A 20,885-nucleotide genomic window follows, 5' to 3' on the forward strand; every position below is an offset into this window, starting at 1 on the left:
AGAAGGAACTGTTTGCACTGTGCTTTACTTGGTGTTTACGAGCGAGCAGAGGTTTTATAAGATGTCCTTATTTGTACCCACCTTACTTGTTCTCAGCCATTTCTTTGATTTTTTTTCGATTAGTTTGTATCCTTAACTCTAAATATTTATTGTTATATTACTCATCTTCTTGGCTAATTATTAATATCAATTTTTTTCATTTGGTTTACATTTTAACGATATATTTGTACTGGGCATTTGGCTCACTCATATTTATTTCTTTCCACAGGTAATCAGGGGTAAAACGGGGATGTGATGAGTGTTGCCTAAATTTTAGCTTGTTTATCTAGTTGATAATAAAGTCAAGGACATGTTTTATTCCATATTATTTTGGATCTTGTTAGGGAACTTTATTTGGAGATTTTGAAATTTTGTTAGTTTATTAAATTATGTTTAGCTTGTCTTTTTCTTACATTAATAAATAAGGCTTACCTTGTGTAGCATCTACTTATTTAAGTGGGGTGTTACACATTGTCCAAAATCTCCTTTTTATTATCACCTGTATTTTTAAGTTAGTATAAGTTTTATTCGTTCACATAGTAATACCTCTTTAACAATCAATTGTATGTGGTCTAATCTTTTGAATTATAGGCATGGAAAATAGTCTAGCAGCAGTTGATGACACCGGGACTGATTAGAGGGTGCGTGTACGAGTAACTCGAATGTGGCCTTCATTTTCTCCCAGCAAATAACTTCGAGGTGGTAATCTCATTTTTCTTGATTCCGAGGTAATATATTTTACTTTCCTGTATGTTAGTTGTATAACTAATTTTCAATTTAATGTACTAAGATTTTTCTGAATACTAATGTACTTTTTTTCGGGATGTTCACGTGCTTGCCTTTGTAAATCATATGGTTTGACATGTAGTTTGAAACATCATACATGAAGGAAACTCATATGATATTCAGAACTTTATAGTTATGGAGGTTGTTGGACTGATGAGGCATGTTTCTACTGATAAGTATATTTTCTTTCAAACCAAACCAATGTCCATCCCATTCATATTGAAATAAATACCATACCAAGGCACAAGTTTGAACTGGTTAATTTTTCTAGAAGTTTATGATAGTGCAATGTCACTTTCATCAAATATGCCTCCTGTATATGCTATAGGTATTGCATTAACTCATACAAAATTTCTATTATATATTGTAAATAAACACTTTGAGTAATTGAGATAGTTTTTACTTGATAGATATTATTAGGGTTGCTCAGAACGTTGAACCAGTTAAGCAACTGTACACTAAATTTGGGCAAAATAAACTTCTACGTTTTGATTTGTTTGATGGAAGGTTAGACAAATATTTCGCAATCAAGGTATTAAATAAAAAATATTTTTGAATGTTGTAGACTTATTATTTCTTTTTCAAAATCAACAAAGTTGTGAAGATTGTAGCTTGGGACGAATTCATTGAAGACTTTGCACCGTTGATTGAGGGAAATGTTGTTTATCCTCCCATTCTGATTTTGACAAGGATGAGGCCACTAATCTATAATGGTTTTTCATATCAAAACATATCATATTGTTGTTCATTATTTACAAGTATTTTATTGTTTAAATTAAAGAATTTTATTACATTCTTGTTCACATAAAAATCCATGCATCCCAACCATGATTGACCACAACTCATTTGTCTTACGAGATATATTCATGATTGTGCCTAAGTACATTTTGACAATGGTACATTTGTGATCCCCTATAACCACCTCATACCTGAGTCGGTACCATTTGGTAGATGATAATTCAGGATGAATATGTTATGCCATATTTTGAATTAGCTTAATATTTCCCAAATTTCTAATATTTTTTAATTATTAATTTTGATTAATAATTATAATTAACGCCCAAGTTTACCCTCTCCCTGAAACGAGGAAGGAATCAATCTTAAAGAATAAATTACGGAAAATATCTCAAAACGGTATCTTTAAAATTAAGAAAGATATCACAACACCAAGATTAAGTAAGATAAAATCGGTAATTAACACAATAACGAAACTTATCCCTAAAATCTCTCAGGGATAGGCCCAATTTCACAGAACTACATCGGCTTGATCCAATATAAATTGGTACGCAACCATCTTGGCAAAGGGATACGATACAATGAGACAAATTGAGAAACCTTTCAAGTCCAGCCCCTTTATTTTTCATAACCCCAAACCCCTAAAATCAGTCACATTCACACACAAATTACTTTATTATTCAAGCACCCTCAAATTTCGTGTTGTTACAAATTTCCCCCAGCAGTTGAAGACATTAACATTCGCCTTAATAAACCCATTGGAGGAAGAACCCAACCTTTTTTCATGGTGATAGAAAACTTATAAATGAAAGATAGAAAAACTTGGAGAAAAATAGTACTAAAATGCATGTGGACGGAGGCTCTGCAAGCTTGATTACACGAAACCCTATGATTAAATCCCAATATAATGATTACTTCGTTTATAGCTACTTGAGGTGCTTGCTTACAAAACATCATGGCCAAACACTCTTTCCCCTAGATTTAATTTAAATGAAAATTTTCTTTTGAGAAAATAGAACATTCAAGTAATTCAAGATCATTTTACAATACATCTTTGATGGACTTGGACTAAAGGGATTGGAATTTATTTGTCGGTCGATCTACTAAAAATAACTTTTAATCCACTTCAAAATATAGATGTTATGTTCAATATGGACATAAACTCTAAACAGTGAACTCTAAACAGACCCATTACAAGAATTATTAATAATACTGGGTTTAAATAAATTATCCCATGAATATAGTCCAAAAAAAGATGGTGTAAATATTTATTAATGTTGACCACAACTTTTTATAAACGGATACCCCTGGAGCCCTAGCCTCCTCTGAATAAACTAAGAAGTAAAGAATCCCATTATCAACTTTCAAATAAAGACTTGAATTTTTGGATTGTATTTTGAGCTTCCATAACTTGGATCAATTTCTTTCATGAATGTCATCAACACATTTTAACTTCTTATACCCCTCTCTAGTAGTGTAAATATCCTTATTCTGATTCCAAGTAGGTAAATTCATGTGATCTTGAAATAATATTTTCACAATTAATGAATTAAACTCAATTTCCCGATCATGCTCCTACTCCTAGGATCTAAAATGTCTATTCTAAATATTACCACTGAACTAGCATGACAACCAGACAAGATAAAAGTCCACAATATTACTAAATTTTTTAGTTGATAAGGAATATCATATTTGAAATACTTCTGACAAGTGTCAAGAAGGTGCCAGTTATCTTTCTAAAATAATATCAAACATCTATCACCCAATCTCCACTTAATATTACTGGATAATAACATGGCACTTACTTGATCCAATTTGTGAGGATTGCATATGTCCAAAAATCTAATTGAGACCATTGATGGATATACTACATGGCGCTTACTTGATCCAATTTCATCACGCCTAGTATACGTTTGCTACGAATATCAGAACATTGATGGATATACTACATCAGATACCAAGACTAATTAAAGAACTTCTACGCACTCTGCTTGTTGATCCGATTCCAATATAACTTATAAGCTTTTCAGTTTTGTAAGTTGGAGTCCTCTACAGATTGAATACATGTTACTTTTCAATAAACAGTGTTTGATGAATAATTAGAGCAGGCTCTATGAATGATTGTATAGACCGGTGTGTACCAATTTACTTCCATTTGCAATGAAAGTGTCTCGTTTCTTTTTCTGATTTCTCAAATCAGCTAATGTTATTCATTTTTCTTTATTATTGTCTCCTGCAAATCGAATGTGTAGCATTTTAAATCTAAAAAGCATGTCAAAAGGTTGATTCTTATGATTGACGATGTTGCTCCAAGCTTGGTTGATTCTTTCATCTGCGATAATGCTGCAGCATCAAGATCATTGAAAGAATCATATGCAAACTAGAATAGTCTGTGGCTTAATCAAATAGAGAAGTGCATTATTTCTATAACATTTATAGAAAAGAAAGTTTAACTCGAGTAAGAACTCGATCATTTGGGCGTGAAAGCAAGAAATTGAAATCAGAGCAGCAGCTTGGCACCACATCCACAATCAAATTATGTCCACTGATAAACTGAGAATCTTGAGAAGCTAAGAATAAAACAGCATTTGCTATATCCTTTGCTTTTATTGCTCCAAAACCCTTCAAGTCCATGATACCCTCAAAATAATTATCACACTCTTTCATGCCAAGTTTCATTTCATTGCAGGAAAGCGGTGTCGCCACACCCCCTGGCGATATGCAGTTGACGCATATCCCATACTGTCCCAACCCTTTACTTGCTGACTTTACTAACCCCACCACCGCGTGCTTTGACATTACATAGTCAGTGAACTGCACCAACCCCTGTGAAGCCACCAGACTCCCGTGCACGCTATGCTCCCTCCCTTCACACCCCCTTCTACCATGACATGTGCTGCATGCTTCACACAAGCTGTCATACCACGAGTGTTGATTGCAAAGAGCCGGTCACTGGCATCTAGATTAAAATCAAGAATGGTTTGTGCCCATTCCCCAGTTTTTCCAACCCCTGCATTGCTAAATATGATATCAAGCTTACCGAAAGTTTCAACTGTTGAGTCTACTAGTGCTCTCAGTTGGTCTTCACTGCTCACATCACAATGCATGTACCTGCATTATTCACCAATTGATTTAGCTACGTTCTGGCCTAATGTATCTTGAATGTCTGCTATCACGATGGCCCGTGCCCCGTGTTCAGCAAAGAGATGGGCCGTGGCCTCGCCTATTCCGCTCGCACCACCTGTGATTATGGCTACCTTGCCTTCAAGTTTTTTGTGTTGAGAAAACTTAGTTGTTTCTGTCATAATTCTAGTGCTCTGCTTTGATGCTTTACCATGCAATAGCATCCATCATATATATAGTGATAGCTAGTACACTGAAGACAACTATTTAATAAAATGATGTCACTCGTTCAATAAAGCACCTCTAGTTTCTTCTGTCTTGCAATTAAAACATGGTTGAACCATTTTTAGTGTTTGGAGCTTCTCTAAGCTAGGCACCTGAAGAACGAAAACATTGGGCTTCACATGCATTGAAACCAAATGGGCACCAAACGGAGAAAAATTGGGCTTCACATGAACTAGAACCGAATGGGCAGCTAATCATTCTATATATATACATGATTTCCCCATTCTTAGTGTTTGGCTTTTCATAAGCATTGGAACCGAATGAACCAACTTGGCAGTTGAATATGTTGAAAATGTTCATCACTAGATCAGTGTTGCAATAATTTTTGGGAAAATAATTGGCGTACAGAATTTGATACAAAATTGTGTACGTGTTTGTTTTATTGACATGTAACGAAAGTTTACGTGATTAATTTTGATAAGTAATTAATATTTGGTGATCATGGTCTAGCTTGTTAACTAACTTCCCATGTTTTGTGATAACTACAAAAATCATGAAACTTAAATTTCCCTTATCTAGTTAAGTTACGTAGTCGGGTTACATCGAAACCCATTGTAGGATCCATGCGAAAAGATAATTTTTAGTTTCATTTGGTTAAGATATTTATCTTAAGAAGTTTTACGATTTCGCTTGTTTAATGGAGGTTCAAACTTTCAACAATCACCACGTATCCCTTCGCGAAATGATCTACGCCTTGAGTCCACACGAATGATCGAACGATGGTTGAGCGTGTACTAGCACTCGTAAATCAGAAGTCGCATTTTCTCTCTATTTCTCTCTCAAACTTCTAGGGTTTGTGTTTTATCTTATAAAAATTGTAAAACCCTAGTTGAGGCTTAATAAGATATTATATAGGCAAGAGAACAAGACTCCTAACCCTAAACTAATTTAGAGTTTTAATTCCGAAAATCCTAGTTATTATTAATTAAGTCTTCCAATAACTTAATTTCAGATTTAATAGTAAATTCGAATTTCTTATTTATTTAATTAATTAAGTCTTACTTAATTAAAAACAAATAATTTGAATTACTTACATTTGATTTAAATCTGAATTTAAATTAAATAATCCTCCAATCATTCTTTATGTGACCCTTTAAATTATTATTACGTTGACAACAATTTTAGCGCGGCGCCACGCATTTCATAGTCTAACTCACATAAGAGGCCAATAATATCTCTCAAAAATTAGGAGGGTTAAATAATTTCTAAATCATTCATATTTCTCACACAATTCCTAATATACCCGAAATCCAGTTTTATCATTCCCCGGTCAAAGACAACTTTTGATGTAATCAAAGTATATTAATTATCGTATAGAAATATAATAATTTCAAGTCGATGGACCATTACATCATTATCACTATGAGAATTACTTATGACACAACAGATATGTAGAATCTCATATTGGGTCTATCCAGTACCAGGTATATTTACATCTGCCTGTGTTTTCAACTTTAATATCACTATACCTATGATCAATGAGATGTGATCATCAGTCAACAAACACACTAGTTTTAATGCATTATTATATGAACTGCCTCCAGTTCCATCGGTCCTAAGTGCTGCAACATAGCAACTGCGGGCCATTTTCTGATCTTCTTTTGCCTCATGACACCGTTCCTAGTCGGGAACTTCAATACCATGTGATAGGTTTGGGGCACGGCCTTAAACGCATGGATCCCTGTTCTTCCTATGATAGCGTTGTAAGTAGAGGCTGCCTTAACAACATGGAAGTTTAACATCTGTGTGGCCTCTCTGGGCTCTTCCCCAATAGTCACGGGAACTTGTATTATTCCTTCGGCTTGGCATTTCACTTGGTTAACCCCTAAATGGGTGCGTCGGACGGAGTTAGTTGGGAATCATTGTACCTCATCCTTAGGAACGTGTCATGGAACAGAATATTCATGGACGCTCCATTGTCAACTAGGACCCTCATAATAGGACAATTTCCAATTATTGGAGTGATAACAAGATGGTCGTCCTGAGGAATTTTCAAAATTTCAAGGCCGGGGTCACCGAAATCGAGCGTCATCTCTGACTTAGAACGCTTAGACGGCTCTCCGACTATACTCATTATTTATTTCGTATAAGCTTTTCGAGAGTTCCCTGTAGTTCCAACTGCTGTTGGGCCTCATGAGATCATGTTGATTACTGGCCCTCGGGGATGTGGGTTACGATCCATGTCGTTACCCCTTCGGTCGTCATCTCTTCGATCATTATCTTTTTTTTGGCCTCCAGCCTCTTCACCTTGGTGAAGCGTCCGAATTTTTCTCTTCAGATCAAATACTCAATCTTATCCTTGAGTTTCCTACAATCATCGATATCATGACTAACATCTTTATGGAACCTACATTATCGACCCTTGTCTCTTTTATCGGGGACTCCCCTTAGTGGCTTCGACCATCTGAACTCTTTGCCCTTCTCAATTTTCATAAGGATTTGCCTCCTTGGAGTGTTCAACCTTGCATATTCAGTGAATCTTGGTGGTTGATTCTTCTTATAAGAGGAGTCAGAGCTTTTTCCAGTTCGAGGATACTTGTCCTTGGCGTCATACTTCTGATCTGTCTTCCGCTTCTTGTTGTCTGCGGGCTCATTATTTACCACCATCTTTTTCATACTTTCCTCTACCTTGATATACTTTCTGACTCTAACCTGGAGCTGCAGCATGCTTTCAGGATGACGTTTGGACATGAATATCTTGAAGAACTCATCTCCAGTCCCTTGTTGTAGGGCTATCATAGCTACCTTTTTGTCGAGATCCGGGACCTTCAGGGCCTCCTTCGTGAATCGGTTCAGGTAATCCCTAAGGGACTCATGTGCTCCTTGGACTAAACCCATGAGAGAAGCCGAACTCTTCTCGTGTACTCTACCACTAATGAACTGATTGATGAAAGCTTGGCTCAATTCTTTGAAAGATCCAATCGAGTTGGGGGTAAACGGTTGTACCACCTTTGAGCCATACCTGACAGGGTTTGAGGAAAGGCCCGACACTTGATAGCGTCATTTACGGGCTGTAGCAACAGGGCATTAGAGAACGTCTTGACATGGTTAGCTGAGTCGCCAGGTCCATTACACGCCTTGATGGTGAGCCTCTTAAACTTTCTTGATATGTGGGCAGTCATTATCTCTTTAGTGAACGGTGGGTTTGGATTATCAGGATCCCCTAGGCGCATCAAATCACTTGGATCAGCCCTTAGGGCACAATCCTTCTTGGTGTTGGACCTTCCAGGTCTATGATAGGAGGAAAATCCCTTTATCTTGCTATCAGTTGGGGCCTTGGCGTCTGGTGCATCTCGAGGTCACGTTTCAGCCTTTGGATCTCAGCTTCATTAGCCCTAATCATCTCTTGTACATCTTGGGGAATCATCCCTTAGGAACTCTTGTGTTGTTGATAACCATTAGGCATTGGTTCCTTACAATCACGTCTCCCCCTTGGAGCAATTTCATCGTTTGATGAGTCGGAGTCCCTAACAGAGTAGGGTCCCGAGAATTCTCGATTCTCAGGGATGGGAGCCAAGCCACAGACGTATTGGAGCATCCGCTCTTGTCCTTCACTTCGATTGGAGTGTCCACTTCCTCCGACCTCGGGGTGTAGAGGCATCCCGTAAGGGGGTTGGTAGTTCCTGGAATCACGATCATTAAGTATTCATACCCATCGGATTGAGGGTTTATTGTTGTATATAGTTGCTGAAATTGGGGATTCGTTCCTTGAGGAGCCGGGGGATTCGTCCTTAGTGGCGGATCTTGGATCGGGGGATTTGTCTCTTAAAGTTGAGCCTCAGCTACCCCCACAGGGTTTCCTCCTAGGGTGGAGGCATAGGTTGAGTGCGGGGGTATCTCCACTATTGACGAGATTGTTTGTGATGGGATAGGAACGTGTGAGTACCATGGTCCATGATTGTTGTTGTGTTCCCACAGACGGCGTCAAATATTATGGAATAAAACTAGGGTTTATTAGTATTTAACGCTAGAATTTGTGAGTTTCAAAGATTTAATGGATGTTCTCGCGGTGAGAACTAGTTGTCCTCGCAAGATGCCTACGTATCTCTTTGTTGTAGAGAATCAAGCAAAAAAATATAATTCTAGATTTAGGGGTAGAGCCCTTTATATAGACACTACAAGAAAAATGTTAATAGACATCACACATTAGACATCGGTCACTGATGCCACTGATGTCTCAAACATAATTGACATCACCCCGTGTTTATTTGATGTCTTTCTATTTTTAAGACACCGTCTATTTGAAAATCGATGTCTGAAGTTGAGTTTTTAAAAATGGAACGCGCGGCCTCCCCAATTCTTTTCCCCCTTAACAAAATTTTTATTCCCTCCTTGACAATTTTAGGTTTTCCCCTCTCAAATTAAATAAAAACTAAAAACTCTCTCGTTCTCACTCTCTCTCACATCTCTCTCACAGCTCTCTCTGTCTCTCACAGCTCTCTCTCCGATAAGAACACACCCTTCTCATCTCTTACTCACTGCTGCTCACCACCTCTCACCACATCTGCTATGCTCTCTTTTCCTCTCAGCTTTCTCTACTCTCTTCGCTCATCAGCTCTCTCTCTCTCTCTCTTTCAATTAGGTTATTTCTCTTTTCGTTTTCATATTATAAAGTAAAATTAATTGGTCTTCTTTGCATTAATCGAAACCCTGGTTTTTTAAATCGAAACCCTAGTTTTTTAATCAAAATCCTTTAAATCGAAACCCTAGTTTTTAGAATTGGGGATTTTTTACAATAAAAATCCAAATTGAAGTACTGTATGGTGTTACTAATTATTTTGAATTTGTTTTATAAAGGAATTGTAAACCAATCATGATACGTGGCTTCAAGTTCTGGATATTCTTTCTATCACACAAAAGCTAAATATGAAATTCTTTGCGATCTAGGTCCGTTTAATGTCATACTTAGTTTTATGTTTTTTTACTTTGATTTGTTAGAATTAATAAAGGAGAGATGGCTCGATATGACAGAGCAATGAACGTGTTCTCACCAGAGGGTCATCTACTTCAAGTGAAATACGCTATCGAAGCTGTCCGTAAAGGTAACGCCTCCGTCGATGTTAGAGGTAGTGATACTATCGTTCTCGGTGTTGAGAAGAAATCACATTTTTCTTAAATATCCTGAAGCCATTTTGCTTGATGACTAATGTTATATTTGATTTGGTATTTATCGGGTGGTTAATTTGGTTTGATGATTTTTATAGCTATGTTGCGGAATTGTAGAGGTTTTATATTTTTGTAATTGGAATGTAGTATTTTAGGCATGTAAGAAATGATGTTGTTTTGCTTGATGTTTTTGATATTATGGTCTGATTAGTGGATTTTATTTTTCTTGTTATATTCCAGAACTGTAGTGATTTTAGTTACAGTCTGCAGGTGGGTTTTAGTAGTGAAGGAGCACATATCTCATGGCTTAAATGGAAATGGAACCTGTAGAAATCATTTCATCAAATGATGATAGTGAGCTTGATTGGGATTTAGACTTGGTTAGGTCAATGTATGATCAGATTCCCTTGGATTCTACTGGAGCATCCACTTCAGATAATGATTTAGGCAAGCCAAGCCCAACAACGACTACCACTCAGAGCAAGAGAGCTCTTCCACCATGGGCAAATACATCCGGTTTCGAGTTAAAAAGTGAAGTCTTTTTAGCCTAAAATATCAATATTTAATAGAATATGTGTTGTCCCATTATATAACACTTCAGTATGTGCAGTTTACAAAGAATCATCACGTAAGTTGGCTTCCCGAGCAGATGCTCGTAAGGGAAGCTCATCAAACCATAGCCACCAAACACAGGTTGGACATCGCAGGCCATCAGGAACTATTAGTCACTCAGGACTCTCAAACTTAAAAATAAACCAGGATACAGATTCTACAAATTCGGCTAGTAGAGGTATGTGATTCTATCAATTAAAAATTTGTCAAACTTCAAGACTCTAGGTATCATGTTCTTTATATACATCACATTTTACTCTATTTATAGTCATATATGTTCAATAATGACAGCCATATTAATGTTACCACCATCAACAAAGCTAGCTATAGTTTCTGTATCTAGCAGTCAATAATGACAAATATTGCACATCTTTTATCACTTTCTTTGCTATGCCTTGTGGCTTCTGTACAATGTTATGGTGCAAATGGAAATAACCCTCTTGAAAAGCTTATCAAAGCTCAGAAGTCGAAAAGGATATCTACTTTCCGTGATGAGGGTCTAAAAGATGAGTATTCACCTGTGTATATTGGATCTCAAGATGGATTGAAGGAAGCTGACAAGTTGGATTCATTGCCAGGGCAACCTGATGGAGCAACTTTTGATCAATACTCCGGATATGTCACAGTAGATCCGGTTGCTGGAAGAGTACTTTTCTACTATCTTGCGCAGTCTGAAAATTCTTCTAGCCAGCCTTTAGTTCTATGGCTAAATGGAGGTAAATATAGGATCCTATAGAAGTATAGTTTCTCAATATAAAGTGCATGCCATACTGCATAGTAGAAAATATGAAACTGAAGGCTTTTTCTTCAATCTAGTAGGAATTGCTGTGAGTTTCTTTCTTGAAGCAATTAAACGATCACATGGTAGCACGTATAAAACATGAACAATGATAACTGACATGGAGTACCTTAATTTGCAGATTGGTAACGCATACATAGACGAGGAAACTCAATTTAAAGGAACAATAGATTACTACTGGTCACATGCTTTACTATCTGATGAAGTTAATGAGGGCATCATCCTAAATTGCAACTTTTCAGCAAATGCAAATATTTCAGAAGCATGTGAACACTCAGCAAGTTCAGACATCACTTCATGTCACTATTCCTCCAAAGACATGGCAATCTTGCAGGTACACATATCTAGTAGATTGTTAAATCACAGCTTATCATCTAATCTTAAAATTATTTGACTTACAATTGGTACTCTGACTAATTATATAACATTGTTATCTGTAGTGGTGTAATTGATTATACGGAAGCCCCAACAACAGTCTTGCCAGTTATCAAGGAACTTATGAACAGTGGCATCAGTGTCTGGCTATATAGGTGAACAAATTTTTTTCTCGAAATTAGAAACATTATGAACTGTAAGAATTTGTATAACTAAAATCGAGTTTAAGTATGCAGCGGGGACACGGATGGCGTAGTGTCAGTGACAACAACAAGATATGCCATAGACTATCTTCAAACTACAGTCAAAACACAATGGTATCCCTGGTACACTAAGGCTGAGGTACAAATACTACATTATCAGCAAGCACACACAAAACCCTTCCTCTAATTGTCAAATCACGAATCATTAATTTCTTCGATGATGTTTTTCAAGGTGGGAGGATATGCAGTTGGATATGAAAATTTGACATTTGTGACTGTAAGGGGATCCAGACATTTTGTTCCAAGTTATCAGCCTTCTCGTGCACTTGCTTTGTTCTCTTCCTTTTTGGCTGGAGAGCTTCCTCAAATAAATGTCTCCAATATCCTAAACACTTCCTCATGAGGTCGCCATCCGGAGTCTATTATTACTGGACTAAACATTACTGGCTATGCAATAGGTATATAACTTACGATAGTTATACTTTTGGATAAACTTTGCTTGTATAAAGTTAATAACATGCAGTGTTTACTTTCCTTGATCATCAGATGTTGTCCAGCAGTTAATGGAGCTCTTTTAGAAGATAATATGAAAGACGAGTACAGAATGACTCAGTGGCATCTGAGTTTTATCTGTAAATGTTAGGCAGCTAATCGTTCATATACATCATGTCTTACTTTTATGGTCATTAGTGTTTAGGTGTATGTATAGTAAACCTGCTATGCATGAGAGAGTTTAAGAGATATTACTACTGATTGAAGAAATTTTCAATATACTGGCTACCCATTTACATGGTCTTACATAAATCTTGTTTATTTCTTTTTGTGTTAGCAGTGTTTAGCACTTGACATGTATATAAGAAAAGCTGATGTCAAAGAAGATAATGTACATCACTTTAAGGTAAAACACTGATGTCAAAGAAATCCAGGTTCAAGTCTAAATGAAACATAGAAATCACTTTGTTTAAGATAAAACTGATGTCAAGTGACATTATAAACATCACTTTTAACCAAACAAAACTGATGTCAAAAAACGCAATGTACATCAGTTTCAGACAAATAACTGATGTGAAAGACTAACATGTTCAAGTCTAAATGATACATAGACATCACTTCATTCTAGAAAAAAGTGATGTCTATACGCTAAATTAGACATCACCTTTCATTAAAGAAACAGATGTTTAATATGCCATTTTACATCACCTCTGTCAAAATTATCGATGTTTTTGTGACAAAAAACATAGCTCATGATGTGTTTAACATGTTTAATTAGGTGTAATTTAGTTATTAAATAATTTATTTATAGCATTTTATATAAATAATCAACACATAGACATCTATTTTTTAACTAAAATCGATGTCTAATCGAGTATAGACATCGGGTATCCACCGATGTCTAGAATAGACATCATCGACATCAACATCGGTTGTGAAACAACATAGACATCGGTCAAAAAGTGATGTCTATGGACTTTTTTCTTGTAGTGAGAGGTGAGTCAAGGGTTAGAATGGTGTTGGAAGACTTGGTGGATAATTAAGACTCATGTAAGGCAAGGGATCTAGATCCTTCCTTGTAGAATTTGGTGTCCATGTTGGACGTCAGGTCTCTGCTCTTTCAGCCGTATTGGGCCTAGTCCATGAACAACTCATGTTCGTGGATCTTGACGACCTCTGCTCGTGGACCTTGACTGCTTGGGTCGTCTTTAGTCTGTTATGAGCCTAGATCAACCCGGTTTGTATTGGGCTTTGGACAAAAAATTCCAAGCGTAATTAATGTGACATTAATGTAACAAACTCCTATCTGGAAATATATAATTTTTAGCCGTTTTGATTTAGAATAATTAGTAGAATTCTATTTTAATTATACTTCTTGATTTCTAAATATCACCCAGGTATTCTTCTTTAATTTCTATATGACTTATGATATTATATGTATTATTTTACCCGTTTTTTAATTACAATTCTTATATTGATTTCAACTTAGTAATTATATTTCTCATATGACTCAATAGTTATATTTTAATGAAATAATAAAATATTTGAAATTATATTATAGTTATAATCTTTTTATTTATTATAATTAATAATTTTTATTAATAAGTGAAACATTTTTTTAAGTGGTACTTTTTTTTTATCATATGCATAATCATAAATTCTCCTCCCGTGGGATTCGAACTTGTGACCAAGAGGATAGTTATCCCCTCTTTAACCAATTGAACCAACCCTTGCGGGCTTTAAGTGGTACTTTTATTTCACTTCTTTTGGTTTCCTCAACTTTTGGTTTCACCCCTTTTGAATTTATTATAACTCTGAATGTATAATTTTTATTGTTCTTTTACTTCTATTTGACTTATAATATTATACGTATTATTTTACCCTTTTTTTAATGGTCCCAAATTTGATATCACCTTATTTTTTTTGACCCATATTTTGGTTTCACTACAATCATCTTATTTCTAATACAACTCTATATTATTTTATTTTAAATGAAATATAACTAAATTGTTGAAATCGTATTGTAATTATTCCTATTTTAGATAGTCCTATTTCTGATATAAATCTATCGTATTTTTTAATGAAATAATAAAATTGTTGATATTATTATAATCTTTTTCATTATAATTTTAATTCAAATAATGTATTTATCACTAGTATATTACAATTTTTTTACTTTTCTTAAAATAATTGTAAATAAAAAAATGAAATTAACAATAATTTTAATTCACGATCTGTTCTCACCTTTATTTCACCTCTAGATTCATATATTTTGTACATTTGTAAATTATTTTTTAATAAATTAATATGATTATTAGATTTATATTGTAATTGTAATTTTTTTTAATAACCAATTATACTGTAATAAATAATATATTGAGATAATTATGGTGATGTGTAATGAGAAAATGCATGGACTGCCCCACTTTTAAATTCGGAAGCCCGAAAATACGTATTAGCGTGGAATAGTGGCTAAAAAACCGGTCAACTAATGCGTACTAATATTTTGTTTAAAATATACACATGTTTCTTCTGCGTGATCGGTGTAATTAAAATTCTGAGTTTGTTGAATACCAATGTTCAACTTGTATATCATATATTAAAAAAATTATAAAAACATACATGTTCGACATGTTCATGCCTAAATATATACAAACTATATATTCATCATGTATATTCAGTGCATGTATTAACGGGTATATTAGGCAATTCTTCTCATCAGAGCAAAGTTTGGGTAGTTTGGGTTGGGTTGGGTTGTGTTTAAATTAATCTGCCCGTGATTCGGGTTATCAGGTAGTATAATTTAAAACAGGGAGTAACAATTAACCGAGGTGAAGAATAATCAGAATAAGAAATGAGACACTTCCATGGAAGTAAATTGGTACACACCGACCTGTACAACCCATCATAAAGCTAAGGCCTAAGAGCTCTAATTATTCATCAAACACTCTTTATTGAAAACATAAAATCACATAATCTGTGGAGGACTCCAACTCTACACAACTGAAAAGCTTTTTGTTTACATTGGAATGGGATCCACAAGCAGCGTGCGTAGAAGTTCCTTGGTCTTGGTATCTGATGTAGTAACTCCATCGATATCCTGACAATCGTAGCAAACATACACCAGGCGTGAGGAGCTCATAGCTACATTGAGTATCGGAAGTGGGACTGCAGTTGGATGGAGGCATTCTGAGTTCATATCTTTCCATGCCTGAGTTTTCTGTTTCTCAAATTCAGAATACGTACACTCCTTTGACACGCCATGTTGTTTCATGTAACATTCGACCACATAGGCCGTGTCTTCTGCCTTTCCCACCTACAAATTCATCTCATAATTAGTTGTTGTATACACTACAAGAAAAACGACCATTTACTACCAGCGTTTTGGTAGGAAATGGCCCAAATCTGATAGGAAAAAGGGTCAATTGCTAATATATATTTAACCATTCCTACCTCATCCTCAACCATATCGTCAGTGAGTCTACAATACAAGCTTGATGCTCGAATAAGGATGGGAAAAGAAGATAACCATTCAAGGGCATCCCTGGTGACGATGTCGCCCATTCCCACCATGAAATGGACTGCGAGTATTGGTACAGTTGTGGCTATTAATGAATACGGCATATACTCATCCATTGTTGGTACTATCCATTTGTTAACGCATTTCGCCTCAAATATAAATGATCGAACTATTTTTTTCATCTGAAATTAGGAAGAAGATATGTTTATTATTATTAACTTTGTCAGCATAGCTCTCATACTTAAAATCAAGTACTCTTCCATCCCTCTCAATTCTTTTAAAAAATTATTTCAATTACAATTTCAATGTTTAAATTTTTATTGAGATCCGGAAAAAAAAAATTATTGAGAAAAAGAAAAAATTTAAAATAAATTGTACAATTATACTTTATATACGTCTTAAGATGCGTGTCGGGCATTGAAAAAGAAATGTAAAGAAACGAGGGGGACGGAGGTAGTAATAATTACGAACAGGCAGGCTTCTAGACATGCTTGTTAAATTATAATCAACACAAGATACTCACAGCATCTTTCGCATACTGAGCACGACTAATTGGCAATCCTGCCTTCATCAGTTCTTCCTCCACTTCGGTATGAAAGTCCAAGACGACTTGATAGATGCACTTCATATACTCTGGTAGCTGATCCAAAGCACCGATGTCCCACCTGAACACGTAAAACTTGAACACTTTGAATAATCAATTGCAAAGTACGTACAATAAATACTACATAACATTAATATATACCTTTGGATTGCCTCTGTAAAGAGTTCAAGTTCTTCAACAGTCCCATACACATCATACATGTCATCAACAATTATCAGAAGTGCAAGTATTTTTGTTATAAAGCTCCGGGCAATTACGTATTCGGGCTCGAAAGATGTCCCTATAGCCCAGAAGTAGCTCTCTACCACTCTATGTCTTGCAAAAAGGCATTTTCTCTTTAACGTTCAATTTCTTCCACCAGCTGGATAAGTAGAAAGTACAATCAAATATATTAGGCCTTGCTAGAAAGTAGAATGTTAATCAGTTGCTCCCTCCGTCCCACTGGATTCTTTACATTGGGGGGACGGGGGATGGACAGTTTTCAAGGTTAACGACTGTTTCCGGTTAAATCTTAAACTAAATAGATGAAAAAGATTCAATAAAATGTTTTCCATGCATACCTAGAAATTTTTCCCAGTTCACTTTGATAAAGTTTCTGCAGAAGATTGTAGTATAATTTAGCAAAGTATAAAAGTGTTTTAGAGTGATAATCGTCGTCTTCATAAACAGAAATGTAGTGCCTCGCTTCAACCCTGTTTACACTCTTCCATAGCGGTATTTCAAGTGCACGGATAACTTGCGCTGCAAGAGGGTTTTTCAACTGAGTCTTCAGACTTTCAAGGTGAGAGGTTGTGAATGCTAATGCTTCTTCGAGTATATCTTCTCCATGAACTCTGAGATGTGTAGCTTCGTATAAGCTTAGCAGTCCTTCCACATCTTTGATTAAGGACTCCTTAAATATCCCACTGCTCTCGTCCTTGAATTTGTTGAAGACATCTGTTCATGAATTTATGTTATAAGTATTAGAATACAATGTAAGATCATGGCAAGACCTCCCTCCAACACCTTCAAATTTAGATTTGGAGGTTACTTAAAATTTAGTATCAGAGCTAACTCATGTGGTTATTAATTTATCCTCTGTCGTCCCAGATTCGACTCTCGCTCACCTCGAAAATTTCTTAAAACAGATACTCATTGTAAGACTATAAGCCATATTTTCCAAAAAAAAATAGATATTCATATTTGCCAAAAAAAATAGATATTCTCCAAATAATTATGAGCTTTCAAGTGAGGGTAATGATGTTTTAGATGGAACGATTACTTTACAGTAAGTAGGTTCATGTGAACTTTATTTATTAAGCACATTCTCACGTGACCTAATTTTGAGTAATTTTTGTTGGAATAATCTTAAATTTAGTTATTAATTTGTGTTTTATTAGTTTTGAATAAATTGTATAGGCCTTAGTGAACGTTCTGTTGGTTAGCACAACAGTAGCTGTAGACCAGGTCATAGTTCAGTTTCAGCATTATCAAGGAAGTTGAAGAAGTGGAGTCATGCTAGGAAGTTCAGTTGCTATTTTTTAAATATCACGTTATATTTTTTAAATATCACGTTATATTCAGTTTGATAAAAAGGAATGAGAAGCAGCTTTATTTTCTTCTCCATACACAGTAGCCCTATGCTAAACTGCACTTTGTATCTAAAGCACAAGCCCATTACAATTTTTATTCTACAATTTTCAGACTTTGAAAATAATTTCTATTTGTTGACAAAAAATGTGAATGATCATTCCCACATAAATGAAATAATGGAGCATATATATAAAGTAAATCATCTTACAGAGGAATCCGGAATGACATACCAGAAGAGACATTGTAACCTTGTTGTCGAAGCAACCGAAAGCAAAGAGCTACAAAGTGCAGGTCATTCATGTTGGTATCTCCGCAGAGCTCATGATACATATCATTCATGCATTTTAATGCCGCCTCAATCTCAGCTTCAAAATGATAAGCCAATCCAAGTCGTTGAATATCATCAATCAACTTAAGCTGTTGTTGAGGCTGAGAAGCAGCTTCCAGTAGCATCTTCTTCACTTCTGCCTTCAGTACTTCAATTTTTTGCACTGTGTCCTCATCAGGCGTCTACAGCAAGGCAAGTACATCAAATATTATGTGATCATTCGTGGTATTACAACAAAACAAATATTAGTTAAGCATGCATGGTAAGAGATACTGATATTTACCGCGTGATCAGGGGTATTATATGCAAGAAAATGGTCACCCCAAACGCAGGGATGATAATTTGACGAGCGACGGACAATGTCAGGCTCAGCTGCCTTGGGTGGTGGAGGACCTGCAGAAGCCTGAACAAACACAGACATACTGATAGTTAGAATTAATAGTACTAATACTATATCAGGAAAATATCAATGAGAGAATGTGCAGTACTATTGATCAGTATAACATGTATTTATACTAGTTCTTTCATATAATTGTACTTAAGTTCGTTATTACATTAGTTGCCGTAATGTGACTATTCGATGCATGTTACAGCAGAAAAGATCCATTATTTTACTTGCCAATATATATCCATGCACTTACAGCAGGTCATCTTGGGTGTGCTTAGCGGGCAGCCCATTATTTTTGAAAAGATTGCAAAGTTCTTTTTCTTATAGCAATCTTTGTACTCACTACAAGAAAACAGGACAAAACCGACCGTCAAAAACGGTCGGTTAAGAGGCAACACGGTCGGTTAAAATAGTCATAACCGACCACAGGGCATAGTCGGTTTTATCCTGGTCGGTTATGACTTTTGGTCGGGTTTAACCCTCGTAACCGACCAACATAGTGGTCGGTTAAGTGCCCGGACATTTTATTCAAATGTGGGGTCACTGTCACTGTCACTTAGTCATAACCGACCGTTGGTGGTCGGTTATGTCTGTTTTTAAAAAGTTGACTGTAACTCATAACCGACCGTGGTCAAAGTGTGCACATCGGTCGGTTTTATTTTAGAAGCTAATTTAAATGTCATAACCGACCGTCTTAAAACGACCACCCTCTGAAGGAGACGGTCGGTTTTATGAAGAAGATGGTCGGTTATGTCACCTGACGGTCGGTTTTCGGGGTTTTGTAATGGTCAAAAGTGGTCGGTTATGCCTATTGTCGGTCGGTTTTAAGGTCTGATTTTAAAAAAATTGCAGGTTTTTCTGCAGTCCCTATACAAAACCAAATCAAACAACCAAACAATATTCACAACCAAACAATATTCACAACCAAATCTCCAATCCAATCAATAACCTATACTACTCAAAATCATTCCACCAAACTAGTAAATTTAATGACTAAACAATAGTAACTAAATCCAACGAAATCATTTACAAACTCCGATAACCGGAGGATCAAACCATATCATTACATAATAAGCAATCTTAAATAACCGACAAAGTATCAAACCATAACAACGTATTAAATTTACATCCCATAACCATCAAAGTAGCAAATTACAATAGTCTTAAAACCGATCAATGTAAACTAATCCAACAAATCAACATCGGACGATCCACCGCCATCACCGCCGCCTTCATCAAAGTCCTCATCATCGGAGGCCTTATCCTCGGATGTGTAATCCTTATCGACTTCCATAGCACGCCGATTGTTTTCCTAGATACACAAGTTTAATTAAACTAGTTAAAAAGAAGAAACAAAATTTACATGTGAATGAAAACAAATAAATAAACAAGAAGGTCAAAAATTATACCTCCGCAACACGAGCTTCCGTCTTTTGGACGATATCTTCAATCAAGGAGCCCACGATATGCACGATCTCGCCACCGATAAGGTTATTCCATTGCAACCTTTTGCTAGGATCGGAGGATGGATCCGAGGCCTCGAGAGCGGTACGTGCGAATGTAGCTATCTCCGCATTGGAAAGTTGGCGAGCAAACCAATTTGGATTAGCACGGATCTCTTTAAGCACATTCCTCACGATGGCAAGATATAAATTGTCGAGGATGGCTTCACGTTTTCTCGGAGCGGATGAGGATGAGCCGGCTTCATTCCGTGTAGAATCTCGGTACCGGGTAGCAAGTGTAGGCAAGAGATCGGGGGCCCGAGCATTGGGGAATCCCACCACATAATTCTTTTTCGGCCTTGTACCTTGGGGGACCTCCAAGGCTTCCATCCACCAATCCCACAGCTCATCCCGATCACTCGTTTGTGTAACCTCCACGGGCATGCGCTCGAGAATGGCGGCATATCGTTCCTACA

General features: G+C 36.2%; 2 pseudogenes; both read right to left on the reverse strand.

Annotated features, from left to right (window-relative positions):
* Positions 1-3,793: 3,793 nt before the first annotated feature.
* Positions 3,794-4,943, reverse strand: LOC141706437 ((+)-cis,trans-nepetalactol synthase NEPS2-like; annotated as a pseudogene).
* Positions 4,944-15,394: 10,451 nt separating this feature from the next.
* On the reverse strand, positions 15,395-19,067 carry LOC141708953 (sesquiterpene synthase Cop-like; annotated as a pseudogene).
* Between the last annotated feature and the right edge of the window lie 1,818 nt (positions 19,068-20,885).

This window comes from Apium graveolens, chromosome 2, assembly GCF_009905375.1.
Source record: "Apium graveolens cultivar Ventura chromosome 2, ASM990537v1, whole genome shotgun sequence".
In the NCBI taxonomy this organism is placed as follows: domain Eukaryota; kingdom Viridiplantae; phylum Streptophyta; class Magnoliopsida; order Apiales; family Apiaceae; genus Apium; species Apium graveolens.